The 12,870-nt window shown below is 36.4% G+C and overlaps 1 long non-coding RNA gene across 1 annotated transcript; it reads right to left on the minus strand.

Moving 5' to 3' along the window:
- Positions 1–9,541: 9,541 nt before the first annotated feature.
- On the minus strand, positions 9,542–11,364 carry LOC129439779 (uncharacterized). Its single transcript, XR_008642922.2, has 2 exons — positions 9,843–11,364; positions 9,542–9,811 (listed from the first exon to the last, which is right to left on the minus strand). It is a non-coding gene; the product is annotated as an uncharacterized lncRNA (long non-coding RNA).
- Positions 11,365–12,870: the final 1,506 nt, after the last annotated feature.

Here is a 12,870-nt window from a genome sequence, read left to right on the forward strand (position 1 = left end):
GACATGTCAGTGCAAGTTGTTTTGCGTTGGGACAGCTCTTACATTTATTTTACTAGGACTAGTCTAATTCCTGTCTGGGAAACCGCCTCAAAAGGTTTTGCATCTGAACTCTTTATATATAAACTGATATTTTTATTAAAAAAAGAAAGGGAGCCATGAAATGAGGCTGAGTAAATTACAAGATCATCTTCATACTTGGGTGAACTATTCCTTTAAGGCATTCAGTTTATGACACCATTGCCTATAAGGGGTTTTAAAGCAAGTATCTTACATCTCCAAGGCTTTAAATGACACCAGGAACAATTGCGATGTTCGGTAATCACTGATTTATGATAATCTAGTTCACAGAAAAGACAGCTTTGACCTAAGGGTGTGTGTGGATGTGTGTACACAGTATATATTATGACACTTTAACCTCAATGCAATAAAATGTTCACCAAGAAACAGAGACACAGACATGACAGCAGAGCAACACTCATGAACCATAAACTTGTTCACAATTCCATATAAAAATATTGAGATCTAATATGACAGTATACAACATAACCCCTGTGCAACCAACCAAAAAGAAACATCTTTGCCCACATCCTGTTATTGTAGCATGTATGTGTGAAAAGGAAGCTATTCAAATAATAGAAACCTCCTTTTAGTCTTGCTACTTCAATAACATGGAGTTTCTTTAGGGTTGTGGTTTGTTTGATCATGGGTAAAATACATTGTAAATCTATTGTGAGCCAGTCATTTAACAAACATAAAAACGACACTCAGTGTGCACTGCAGCAATGTGCACGGTTTTGCTAAAATGAAAAACTTTTAGCAAACATCAAATGCACAAAAATGTTCATCTGCTTCCAGTTACCTTAAAAAAGCACCATTCTCCTTCAATGTAAGTTCACCGTTAAAATTTCTCTAAACATGCTGACCAAAATTCAGGTTGACATCATCTGTCTTGCATTCCATATTGCTTTTGAGCGGCATGTCACATGTGACGTGATGTTTCTTAATTTTAGACGCCTTCAAACACGGCCATTCTTTTCAGGCAGACCTTAAAAAATAATTGATCTGAACACATCTCGCCTACCAGACAGTCACCATTATGTGACCCCAGGTGTAATCCTTTTCTTTCAAATAGGAAAGAAGATATGAAGGACATTTTACACGACCAATCGATAATTCTGTCACATTTACTGTCACGTTTTTGTTCCCATGCCATTTTTATTTAAGTACACAAGTCTTTTCGTTTGCACACAAAGAAAGTGGATGCAATTCAAAGCTTATAAAAGAGCAAATATACATCATAAAAGTACCATAAAGACTTTAGTATAGTCATTCACATTTGTCTTCACAATTAAAAACAGTGTATGTCATGCTAGAGACGATTACAGTGCTTCTCACCTTTATGTATCCATGATCTGGCAAATTTGAAAAGAAAAACAGACGGAAAGCTCAGACAGTTATCACAACATGGGTTTAAATTTCAGTCTGTTCACTAGGCTATAAAAACCTACCATATGGTTTTAGATGACAGTCATGCTACTTTTCCAGTCCTAATGATATAAATTGTGTATAAATAGCACGCCTATTGAAAGTTGTGCAATATACGCCAAAGTAAAATTTTGCATGCATATGCCAGCCGTTCACTTAAAGAAGACATATCATAAAAATCGGACTTTTCCATGTTTAAATGCTATAATTGGGTCTAGAAAATGTGAAAAAGGACAACCCAGTAACTTAGTTTTGGTAAACCATTCTCTGCAAGCATTTGAAAAAATAGGTAATTGAAATTTGGCTCCCCTTGTGATGTCAGAAGGGGATAATACTGCCCCTTAATCTGCCCTATCCAACTGCCATTTAGTGCAGAGATTAACACATTTGCATTTAAAGGACACACCCAAAAACGGCACATTTTTGGTCACACCAACAAAGTGGCAATTTTAACATGCTTTAATAAATGATCTGTGGGGTTTTGTAAGCTAAAACTTCAGTTATGTACTCTGGGGACACCGAAGACTTATTTGACATCTTAAAAAGTCTGTGAAATGTCACCTTTAATACCACAAGTCTTTTCTGTCATTTTATGAGCTGGTTTCTCAATTTTTTTTACCATTGTTGCTTAGAGTTGGGGTTAGAACAACTTTGTTACATTTCAGACATCCTAACCCAAACCACAATTCTAACCCCAACTGCAAGCAACCATGGTTTATAAATAGAAAAAAATGAGAAACCTATACATAAAATGACTCGAAAAGATGTGTCGTATTTATTAAACGGGTAGGATTGGTGTATCATATACACGCCGAATTTGACTTTTGCGCAAATTATTAGAATGTGTTGACTTTTCAGATACTTTGAAGCTTGGCAGTATAGATTACTATTTATTTTCCCAGAAAGGTGTACACCCAGCAATAGCTGTCATTTCACCTTAACTATAGACTAGAGCTGGGCAAAAAATCACCTGCGATTTTCATGCGTATCTCATCAGTAAAGCCGGTTCGGTGATTAGTAGTAAATTGTCATCACCTGCTTTCAGATGGAGCGGCATTTACTACACAGAGACGAATTCCACAGAGAAGATCGCAAAATTGCGTATAATCGCGGGAAATTGCCTTCAATATTGTATGCGATTTTGCTTAGCTTGAAATACAGCTTTGTGTAGTAAATGCCGCTCCATCTGAAAGCAGGTGATGGTGATTTACTACTTATCACCGAACCTGCTTTACTGATGAGACACGCATGAGAATCTGAGAATCGCAGGCAATTTTTTTTCCCCAGCTCTACTATAGACCCATTATATTCTGGCTATGAGTAACTCACTTCTAGCCTTATTAAACATGAATTAAAGGCGGAGTCCACGATGTTTGAAAAACGCGTTGGAAAAGGAGACGGGCCGACTACCAACACACACTTATAGCCAATCAAATCAAATCAAATGCCGGGTTGCGTATGTGTGGGGCGGGTCTATTAACAGAAGGTCCAGATTCTATTGGGGTAGGGGCGTGTTTGTTTAGGTGATTTCAAATATCAACATTGGCTTTCAAACATCATGGACTCCGCCCTTAAGGTACATGTTCGATGTAAGATGTATGATATTCCATCATATGCAAAGTCAAAAGTGATTACAAGGTGTCTGGTTTTGTTTATTTATTTAATTTATCTTTGGGCTATGGTAAGACATCTATAAATTTTTCACAGCCCAAATTTTGCCTAGTTTTAGCATAGACATCTTTAACGGTTATTAGAAAAAAGAAAAAGTAAAGGCTTGGAAGGGAGTTTTGGGTATATACAGTAAAATAGGCCATATACATATTTAAAGTTAGTTTTGACTGGTATGGTCAATTATTTACAGCTCTGCAACCTAGATATTCAGATTACAGGGATGCTGCTTAAAGTTGTAGAAAGTATGTTTACGTTGTTTTGCCCACATGGACAAAATATTTTTATCTAAGTCGACTGGGATGGAGCAGATTCAGATATTGTTAACTGTGTTTTCTTTGTCAGAAGGGCAACCAAATTGGCACCAAACGCTGGATCTCATGACGGATGTATTTCTTTGTAGCTGCTGGGACAGCTCTGCCATTTTTATAGTAGTTTGTCAATGTGCCAATTTATAAAAGCAAGCATAAATAATATTGTTGAATAACAGTCCAAGAATATACTCTACTGCTTATCTCAATGTTCTGCAGGGAAACAATCATATCATTAGATTTGGTAGTGCTTCAAGAAAAATGAATGTTATTATTAAATATTTTGGTGCCATAATAATGTAAACCAGAACTGTCATTGTGAGCTGTACAATACCATTTCAAAAAGTGCAGATTTACACACAAAGAGTTCATATTAGTACCTCAAATATACACTCACCTAAAGAATTATTGGGAACACCTTTGACCCCCTTTCGCCTTCAGAACTGCCTTAATTCTACGTGGCATTGATTCAACAAGGTGCTGAAAGCATTCTTAAGAAATGTTGGCCCATATTGATAGGATAGGGTCAGAAACAATGCTCAGGTAGGCCGTTCCATTTAAACAATGCCCAATTGGCACTAAGGGGCCTAAAGTGTGCCAAGAAAACATCCCCCACACCATTACACCACCACCACCAGCCTGCACAGTGGTAACAGGGCATGATGGATCCATGTTCTCATTCTGTTTACGCCAAATTCTTACTCTACCATCTGAATGTCTCAACAGAAATCGAGACTCATCAGACCAGGCAACATTTTTCCAGTCTTCAACTGTCCAATTTTGGTGAGCTTGTGCAAATTGTAGCCTATTTTTGTATGGGAGATGAGTGGTACCCGGTGGGGTCTTCTGCTGTTGTAGCCCATCCACCTCAAGGTTTTGCGGCTTCACAAATGCTTTGCTGCATACCTCGGTTGTAACAAGGGTTATTTCAGTCAAAGTTGCTCTTCTATCAGCTTGAATCAGTCGGCCCATTCTCCTCTGACCTCTAGCATCAACAAGGCATTTTCACCTACAGGACTGGCGCATACTGGATGTTTTTCCCTTTTCACACCATTCCTTGTAAACCCTAGAAATGGTTGTGTGTGAAAATCCCAGTAACTGAGTAGATTGTGAAATATTCAGACCAGCCCGTCTGGCACCAACAACCATGCCACGCTCAACATTGCTTAAATCACCTTTTTTTTCCCATTCTGACATTCAGTTTGGAGTTCAGGAGATTGTCTTGACCAGGACCACACACCTAAATGCATTGAATTAACTGCCATGTGATTGGTTGATTAGATAATTGCATTAATGAAAAATTGAACAGGTGTTCCTAATAAGCCTTTAGGTAAGTGTACATAAAAGTATTTCAAAGGCAATATTGGTAACAAATGTATACCTGTAAAGATTTGCTTTAGGTATATAGCTGTTTGCCAGTAACTTACTGTAAATTTAAATGTATGTTATTTACTGCCAAAAGTTTGTTTTTTCATTTAAATATACATTAAACAATAACAAGTCTTTGTCTTCACAGAATAAACTATAAAATAACAGCCCCATTCAAAGCATTCTGGGAACCAGAAATCCTCATCAACATTTTTTCCTTCATATTTTGAATTTAATCTGAATGAAGGGTATGACAATACAGTTTACATGTACCCTATGCAATCTGATTAAAATGTTGGTTTACATGTACATTCGTACATGTAAACACAATGTACAAAGTCAAAGTTGGAGAAAGTTGTTCAGATATAGGCAAAGAAAACACACTTTTGGAAAGGCACAATGCTGTTTTATTGCTTTATGTAATGGTATAAACACTTGAACGCTGCATGAATGTGCAGCGTGTGACCCCATTACCTTAATAATGCATGGTGCCTTTGCCTTGCTATTGCATGTGTATTATGTTAAATAAGAGGTAAATATAAGATGTAAGCTAAATTCTTTTGCGCATGTGCACAAGGTATTTTGGTGTCCAACTACAATTCATGCATTTACATACTTTTTTCCTTATGATCGTATCACAGATCAGACTACACCACCCTTTCAATACAAGTGAAATTTGCATCCGATTGACCTCAGTCGTATTGATTAAGTTGTTTACATGAAGGCTTTGAGCCATCAATATGATAACAAACAGATTATTTGGTTGCATAAAAACGTACCTTGCGTGTCTATGGATATTAACAATGAGTGTACACTAAGTTACAAATAGGTTTTTTGGTGCAGATAAAATTGCATTCTGGTCAATATTAATTTGACATCAAGAACTTCAACTACAATGATGTTACCTGCTGTGCTTATATTAAAGGGTAAAATGGAAGAACAGAAAACCATAATTTTACCCACAATTCCTTGCATCCCTCAAACTATTCTCTTTATAACTCTGTATGTTCTGCTGCAGCATGAAAACGCCAGCCAGCAGGTTAAAAACCACTTGTTTCCAAGCGACTGCACACAGCTAATGTAATCCTAAACACCAGCATTTTATCCGGTAATGACATGTCTTACACTGCAACCATTTATGTTTCATTCATTGTCTATGCTTTTATTTTTAGAGTTATTAAATTGCATACCCTTGAATGCGTCTGTACATACATACTCTATATAGCTTTAGTACACGGCAATCTAAAATGCTAGATTCTGATCAGTCACAACATTCCAAGGTTCGTTCTTTTCAGATAACAGCCGCTCAAAACTATAACACATAGTAACCCGGATGCTGCAAATCATTTTGACAGGAACAGTTTATTATAACACACAATATTAATTTATATAAATATGTCTTGTAGAGGGGACATTTCACAGGACTTTTTAAAGGTGTAAATAAATCTTTGGTGTCTCCAGAGTACATATGTAAAGTTTTAGCTCAAATACCATATAGATAATTTATTATTATAGCATGTTAAAATTGTGACTTTGTGGTTGTGAGCAAAAATGTGCCGTTTTGGGTGTGTCCTTTAAAATGCAAATGAGCTCATTGGTACACTTAATGGCAGTGTCCTGGTTGGATAGTGCAGATTAAGGGGCGATTTTATCCCCCTTCTGACATCACAGGTGGAGACGAATTTCAATTACCTATTTTTTCACGTGCTTGCAGAGAATGGTTTACCAAAACGAAGTTACAGGGTTGATCTTTTTCACATTTTCTAGAAGCACTGTGGACCCAATTAATGCACTTAAAGGATGAGTCCATTTTCTTAAAACAAAATCCAGATAATTTACTCACCACCATGTCACCCAAAATGTTGATGTCTTTGTTCAGTTGAGAAGAAATTATGTTTTTTGAGGAAAACATTCCAGGATTCTTTTCATTTTAATGGACCTTAATGGACCCCAACACGTAACAGTTTTAATGCAGTTTGAAATTGCAGTTTCAAATGACTCTAAATGATCCCAAACGAGGCATAAGGGTCTTATATAGTGAAACGATGTTCATTTTTGACAAGCAAAATCAAAAATATGCACTTTTAAATCACAACTTCATTGTAAACAATAAACTGACACAAAGACATTAATTGTTATCATTCTACATACAACAACGTCTAAACGTTCCTCTTTCTCCACGCTTGTAAACACTGGGGCGATAGTTTTGCATACGTCCTTCTTGACGTGATGACGTATTGCATGCGCGTCACATGACCGGAGATAGACAAGAAGTTGTGGTTTAAAAGTGCATATTTTTTATTTTTCTTGTAAAAATGACAATCATTTCGCTAGATAAGACCCTTATGCCTCGTTTGGGATCGTTTAGAGTCCTTTGAAACTGCAATTTTAAACTGCATTAAAACTGTTACGTGTTGGTGTCCATTAAAGTCCATTAAAATTAGAAAAATCCTGAAATGTTTTCCTCAAAAAAAAAAAAAATCCTCTCGACTGAACAAAGAAAGACATCAACATTTTGAATGACATGGTGGTGAGTAAATTATATGGATTTTCTTTCAAGAATATAAACCCTTTTACAGCCCACGTGATCAAATAGCCTGCGCGTGCATTTAGGCAACAGAAGTGGTGTTATTCCCAATTGGTTCTAACGTGTTAGCAACTCCGAAAGTTTATTAAAACGGTTTCACAGCATCAAAATGTCTGGTTATTGCATTTGGTTGCACTAATATAATATACGTATATTTGTATCTGGCAACTTTTTTTTTGGCCATCTGCTAACGTCTTCTATCCACTCCACAATAGTACACGGATCTGGTAGCTGTGTTGAAAAAGTTGATAAGTTAACTTTTTAAAATAACTTTCTCTGTCTGTGTTGCTTCACTGCTGATTCTTGCCATACTTCAGTTGCCTAAATGCACGCGCATACGCTGCCACGTCATCATTGTGTACAAACAGTAAAAGGGTCTAAGGACTAATTCTTTAAACATGGAAAATGTCAGATTTTCATGATTTGTCCATTTAATAACATATATCACATTATATTTACAAATGATTAACCAAATTATTTTTGTGACGTTTGAACTTCTTATCCAGAAGTAAACAGGTTTTCCTCCCAGAAGGTCTGCATTTGTTAAAAATAAGCAAATAAAATATTTCATATCAATATTTAATGTTCTTTACCTAAGATAAATGGCTGTGTATTAGCGGGATAATGTACAGACTGCAGGTTGTTATCACGAAAATAAGCCCCTTGTGCCTCTGTATTTCTGCGATAACAACCTGCTGCCTATACATTATCCCTAACTTATACCGTGTGCTGTTATCTTCTGCCTGATTCACTTGCTTGTTCTTTTGTACTGCATTTATTATTATTGTACGGCCTTATTATTCATTCTGTCAGGTTTTCATTTTAAAGTGTTTCCATAAATCAATACAAGTCTGTTTTAAAAGCGGCAGCAATACTAAACAGGTTTTTAGTTTCTAAAATGTACAAAGGTTATTAGATGTACAGCCAAGATCCAAAATTAAGTCCCCAAAGGAAGATTTTTTTTATATAAAATCCATTGGAAACAATTAAGATGGATATGTCATTATTTCTCATATGTATTACGCTTTTGGACTAAAAACTGCATATGTTGCGCTATTAATAATGATGAAATATTGTGAATGCTTCGCTTGGACTTTTGGGCAGCACAAGCTCGTCTGAAATTATGACGGATGTGCAGTTTCATAAAAAAGTGTAAACACTGTTATGAATGTACAAGTTGAGATATGCAGTCGTCCCACAAAATATAGTATTAAAGAGAACCAATGGTACAATTCACGGTTTTACATTTCCTTTGGTGTGTAAGTGTGTATTAGTACATGTTAACGATATACTTAAAGGCGCTCTAAGCGAATTGACGCGTTTTAGACCATAAAACATTTTTTGTTACATACAGCAAACATCTTCTCACTATCTGCTTGTGCCTGTCCGCTGATCAAACTGTAAAAAAACGCGATCTCTGTAGACAGCTCAGGCTCGACAAACGGCAATATAAACATAGTGGCCAAACCTAGCACAACAAAACATAAAGTGTTCCAGCCAATAAACGATAAGAAGGATTTGGGGGTGGGGGTTGGGCGCGTTCATGAAAGCACGGACGGGAGAGGGAGAGGGAGGAGTTAGCTACGCTCCGTTTGTTTGAAAACAGTTCTAACATCAACAGGAAGTGACGTCGCACATTATTCGCTTAGAGAGCCTTTAAGGTACATACACCAAAGTAAACATAAATCCAATGTAAATCTCATTTCTTGGACTACAACAAACACACAGATTGTAGGCAACAGTTTACTTCCTGGGATTGGTGATGTAGACAAGACCGACATTATCATAATTCTTCCCACTTGGACTTGCAACCTTTAAATTAACTCCTGTTAGCATTGCATTGTGACCAAATCTTTCAAACATGGTAAGGAGCGTTGCATTTCCGGCTGACATGAGAGGTATTTAGGCCAATCACAACGTACAGATTAGCTGGCCAATCAGGGACACAGAGCTTTTCAGATCAATAAGTTTTATACAAAATCAAAGCGTTTGAGGAAGGCAGGATTTCTAGAGCTACAAAAACGTGGAAAATGTGTTTTTTTTAACCATAAACCACACAAACACATTGCATTATACCAAATACACAAAATAACATTGTTTTTTAGCAATGAAATAGGTGCACTTTAATGTTCCATATGCATTTATTTTATGAAACAACACACAGATATCAAATCTAAACCCTTTGACGTTTGTAATGACATATAGCATGACAAGTTTATTACCGTCCTCTGTCAATATATAATACATGGTAAACTTAATAGTTTGTAAACAAAAACACGTCGGACCCGCCCACGTGGATCGTCAGCTTAACAAGAAGGCGGGACTTCCGTCACCAGAGCAGCCATATTGAGTGTTGCATTGTCCCTTATTCATAGTAATAGCAGTCTTCAATCTTGTTATATCCAATATTTGTTTTGAACAACCAGCAGGTGCTAAATGAAAGAGTTTGCATGATGATGATGTGATTTACAAAATGACCTGTGCTGTTTGTCACAATGTGCAATGATAAAACATCTTAAGAACAAAATGTATTTTACGATAAAAGAATGCAAAATAGATTTTGCCCGGCAAAAAGTTCAGACCTTTGGTGTACAACCAGTTTCCTCAAATCTGTGTAAGAATAATGTAAAATCTACTGCTAATAATACTGCCTTCAGTTTTGAACATCAACGATCTTGGCAAACACTTACAGTTAGTGTAGTCCTTGCGGGAAAAGGTAATACACACAAAAACACAAAAAAGAAACTCCTGGTGCAAGGTTAAATCCTGTGACAAGAAACATTTTGTAAGCTTCTCACAAATATTTGGCAACATACATATAACTGTACATAAAAAACAAACTTCCAGTGTAAACAACCGGGTAAAGTTGTTCTGTCAATGTTAAGAGATATCCATCATCAGTTGAGGTTTGACAGAAATTCCGTCCTTAAAGTTACCACGAGTTTCGTCATTCATGCCCCAAGAGACAATTAAAGACATTCATGTCATTAAATCCCCACGTCAGGCCAGAAGGATACAAAACTGACAGTGGCAGTTTACAGGTTTTGCACAAAGGCTTGCAGAGAGTTGTAGGTTTCATCAAAGACAGGCATCTATTCCATGTACTTAACGTTCCTAAAATAGATGGATTGAGTCATCGGAAAAGCAAGGTGAGTGCTCTGTCTCTGGTTGTCTCCGAGCAGAGATTCACACTCGCGCACACACCCTGATGGATTTCCAATACAAGTCAAGCCTCATAGTGACAACTAACCACAAGCCCTTATTTTTCACATCTGAAGACTGGCAGATATGTACAGAACGTCTGCTGTAAAGTGGCTGCATACTTCTTCAAAACACTGGCAAAGCAACATTGCTCATACTGTAGAAAAATGTAATACTATGAAGCTCTAATCTGAATGTGACAAGGGCAGGATTTGGGAAGTGTGAACATTTTCACTCGTTTCTATCGCACAGTCTATTCTAATGATGAGAAAATGAACAGACCCAAGAAATAACGGCCAAGAGGATAGTAGGATGTATCATCACACCTCTATGACAGCGAAAATGAGCGGACTGCGTTGAAATCATAGATGGATGGATCATTTTTAATGATATTTTTAACAATATGCTTTCGTTTAAAATAAGGTGTTTAATTAATGACGCAAGTATAGCCATGCTTAAATCAGCTCAAACTAGCCGGTTGTTAGGTTTAAACTAGTCTTCTGAACAAATGTAAGTGGCCATGTTACTCTAAAACCAGCAAACCAGATGACATTTGTGCATTTAATTTTTACATTTTGTATGTGTGTTCCCTTTTGTGTTTTTAATGTAATGCTCTACCAATTTTTACTCTGGACCACAAAACCATAGTCATAAATCGCACAGGTATATTTGTGCAGGGTTCGGCAAAGATACATCAAAATGTATTTTAAAATAAAAAATACCCATTTTAAATGTATCAAAATAAACTACTGTATTTTTGTATTTTGTAAATACTTTTACAAAAAACCATGAAATTTCTTTGCAAAACTTTCATCAGTTGGACTATTTGATCTATTGCTTCACCATTACATTGACTCATGCAAAAATATGACATATGCGAACGAAGGGCCTACTTTGCATTAGCAACACTGACATTCAAGTCATTCAACTTATGGCACCTGTATTCATAGCAACTGATTAATCATTTAATTGTTATCATAAATATAATTATATATTATGTGTCAGGCAGCCCTTGGTATGCATGCCAAAATATCATGATCCTACTAAACAGCTACTTCAACTAGGGGTACAATACTCAGCAATCAATTATTTATTTATCAAATCATTGGACTATTTAGCAGTTGAAAACAAACATTTTATAATTTCAACAATTATTAAATGATTTATATGTTTAGATTTAAAATGTAGCCAGAAATTCCATCTGAACCCAATCACACTTCCATGATGCCATCCAGCCTGATCTCACAAGAATTAGTACATATTTTACAAGTTGGCTAATTTGTAGGAATTCATATAAAGTTAATCTTGCAAAAACGCACAATTCTTGTGAAAAGAACAATAACGAAACCTAACCCCGCACCTAACCCCAACGTCACAGGGGTCAAGGCAAATCGTACAAAAATCTACGAATGTGGTTGTATGAATTAAAGGGATAGTTCGGCCAAAAACGATATTAAACCCATGATTGCGGCGCTACCGGAAGCTAGTTAATTACGTTAATACCATTTTAAATATGGATATTTCTACAACAACACCGCACGGATTACCCTCAGAAGACCTTTGTTTATCATCCTGGAGCCTTTTGGATTTAATTTGTGAAGGATGGACGCACTTTTTTTGGACTTGAAGGTCGTGGACTATTGCTGGACCCCGTAACATTACATTTAATCAACAGAAAGATCTAAAATATCTTCTAAAATATCCGAAAATGTGTTTGTCTGAAAAACGATGGACATATGCAACTTGGACAGCTTGGGGGTGAGTAAATAATGGGTTTAATATTGTTTTTGGCCGAACTATCCCTTTAATACGAAATAGCCAACTCGTAAAATATGTACGAGATCAGGCTGGATTACATCATAGAAATGCGATTAAATTCAGATTAAGTATATGGCTACATTTAAAATCTAAACATATTGATCATTTAATAATTGTTAAAATGTTAAAACGTTGTTTGTGTCAAAATTATCGTTTTTTATGCCAAAAACCATTAGGATATTAAGTAAAGATGATGTTCCATGAAGATATTTTGTAAATTTATTGCAAAGCATGCCGCATATTATGGATCCTTCGAAGGCTAGACCGTCTCATTGCAGTTCTCTTCGTGGACTTCGGAGACTGTTCACCTTCTGAGGTGGTGTCCTTACTGTGGGTTCACACCAGATGCAAGTTCAACGATTTGCGTGAGTAGATTAAATACAAAGTCATTGCAAAGACGCAATTAGATGCGTCCTTGCGTGGGGCGATGCG

This window comes from Misgurnus anguillicaudatus, chromosome 22, assembly GCF_027580225.2.
Source record: "Misgurnus anguillicaudatus chromosome 22, ASM2758022v2, whole genome shotgun sequence".
Taxonomy (NCBI): domain Eukaryota; kingdom Metazoa; phylum Chordata; class Actinopteri; order Cypriniformes; family Cobitidae; genus Misgurnus; species Misgurnus anguillicaudatus.